The 2,636-nt window shown below is 43.4% G+C and overlaps 1 protein-coding gene across 1 annotated transcript in view; it reads left to right on the forward strand.

The window, feature by feature from the left end:
• COL9A1 (collagen type IX alpha 1 chain) overlaps positions 1-2,636 on the forward strand; it is a 94,712-nt gene that overhangs the window by 10,330 nt on the left and 81,746 nt on the right. The gene's annotated exons all lie outside the window — the stretch shown is intronic.

Below are 2,636 nucleotides of genomic sequence, written 5' to 3' on the forward strand. Positions count from 1 at the left end.
CTGCTTGATCATGAATTCTGTTTGTTTATTCATGGAGTAAACACTCATTCTGTGGCTTTTTCCGGGTATACAAAAATGACAGAAACCACAGTCCTTGTCTTCAAAATGCTACAGTCTATTGGGGCCGGGAGGAGCTGGGGCAAAAAACAGGCCCAATATCTCCTGAAAAGGACCATGAGCGCAAACAGCACTGGTGTGCTGGAAGCACAGGGAAGAGGCTCCCCAGGTACATGAGGGCAGGGAGGCATGCGTGGTGGTCAAGGATATTGAAGTCGATGGTATCCGAGTAGAATCCTGAGGATGAATCAGGAATTCACGAGGAGAAATTGGGTCCAGTATCCTAGGCAAAAAGCCTTTACTCTCATTTAGGAATTCCCACATTTGTTCATTCTCCTCTTTTCCGGCCTTATCAGTCTCTTGATGCAGCTTTGCGGTTTTTTTAGGCCAAAAATTCAAATATTCACGAAACCCATGGAAGAAGCCCAAATGTCCACAAATTGGACCATTTAAAATTTTTCATCATTGACTCATGACCATTTGGGGTCACTTTAATCCCAAATTCTAAATGCTGTTCAATATTATACTGCAGTCAATAGTTTTTACTTGTGATCTTGGACTTCTCAGCAATTTGGCTGAAATCTGAAGTTACCGGCAATTATTGGAGAAAATGTCTACCTGTCCCTTAGTGTGAACAGAGATATAGATATTAATATTCCACATATCCTGAGAGGGAGAAAAACTACCTTGGCAGGCTATCTTTCTCTCAATTTGGAGAGAGAAAATATTCAGTATTATTGTGTAAAACTTTATACGAAAGGAAAATGTCGCAGCAGCGGGCAAACAGCAAGGAACAGGGCACGTTTCAATTTTCCTTCACGCGTTTTTATTCATTCTAATCTTGGCACTCCATTAATTGAATTTTTTTCTCAGGGTCAACTTTTTCTCTAGTAAACAAATCAAAAGCGAGACACCTTTCTAACGGTATCTTCAGAGACGAAGAGAACCCTAGACGCCACGTCATAACAAATGCAATGGAAAACAGCATTTGATGGAGCACCAGTGTCGGCAGACTCGTTTATATTGTGCTTGTGTGCGATTTCCACCCGTCAAGCCCATCTTTCGTCTCTCTCCCTTTCATAAATTGGAAAAAATACAATTTCAAGAGGTTTTCATAAAGCTTGCGATATAGTTACTTGCGTGCGCTACAACTCAAATACCTTCCCATCATTCTTGGTTATTTAGTGGGCTCAGAGCTTTTATATTTCCCCCCAACGCACCGCTGTAACGCATAGGTAGTTGGCTTTAAAGCAATAAATCCCAGTTTTCCTATTCTCCTTTCTGCCCATGTTTTAGGATGATGCCATTTATCCCACTGCAAAGCTTGGATTCCTGGCAGGATACCATAAAGACATGCTAGTTCGTGGCAGGTTCTCTATTGTTGATTGTCAGCCTGATAGCCTGGGAGAGTGATTTGGTAGTGCTCTATTAGAAAACAGAGTTAGCCTTTCTCCCTTTTCATGTTGTACACCCGGGGTTTGGGTTGGTTTGAGGAAGAAAAAAAGTCTTTGTGGCTTTACAAATATATGATTCAAACCATTTTCTTTTTAAGCCAGCCATTTTCCAAATAAGCACGTGTTGAACCTGAGTAATTAGGTAGATAAAATACTTTAAAAAGTGTATTTCAAATGTATTAATTTGGGGGGGAGGATGTATTCAGAGAAAACCATAGGAGCAAGTGGCTAACCTCTTGGTTGTTGCTGATAGGCGCTCTCATCAAGTCCAAGTCCTAGCGACCTCATGTACACTGACCAGTCCTGTGCCCTCTTCACAGTTACTCCTCTGCTTGCGCACGTTGCTGCAGCCACTGTGTCAACCCGCCTGTCACGTGTCTTCCTCTTTTCCACTGCCCCTCAAGCCTGATGTCCGTTTCCAGGGACTGGCCTCTCCAGATAATCTGTCCAAAGTAAATGAGCTGGAGTCTTGTCATCCTTGTTTCAAAGGAGCATTCTGGCTGTACTTGGTTCTAAGACAGAGCTGCTTGTTCTTTGGGGAGCCCATGGTCCGTCAATATTCACGGCCAGCAGCATAATTCAAGTGCGGTGATTTTTCTCTGTTCTTCTTTAGTCCATGTCCTACTTTCATAAGCCTGGGCGGTGATTGAAAACTCCATGGCTTGGGTCAGGTGCACCTTATTTCTCAAAATAATGTCGTTGCTTTTTGACACTTTAGAGAGGTCTTGTGCAGCAGAGTTACCCAATGCGGTGTGTCACTTGCTCTCTTGACTACTGCTTGCACAGGTATTGGCTGTGGATCCAAGCAAGATGAAATCCCAACAGCTCCAGTCTTTTCACCATTTATCATGTTACTACTTAGTGGTGCAGTTGTGAGGGTTTGGGTTTTCTTTACATCAAGTTATAACCCACCCTGCAGGCTGCAGTCCTCGATCTTCATCAACCAGTGCTTCAGGTCTTACGCCCCACTTTCCTCAAGCCAGGCGGTGTCATCTGTATAACACAGGTTGTTAACAAGCCTTCCTCCGATCCTGGTACTGCGTGCTTCTTCAGACAGTCCAATGTCTCTGAGTATTTGCTCAGAATACAGAATAAGTATGGTCAGGATACCACCCTGATGCACTC

The sequence above is a fragment of the Echinops telfairi genome, unplaced genomic scaffold, assembly GCF_000313985.2.
Source record: "Echinops telfairi isolate 266 unplaced genomic scaffold, ASM31398v2 ScPeMD7_3533;HRSCAF=4204_0, whole genome shotgun sequence".
Classification (NCBI taxonomy): Eukaryota; Metazoa; Chordata; class Mammalia; order Afrosoricida; family Tenrecidae; genus Echinops; species Echinops telfairi.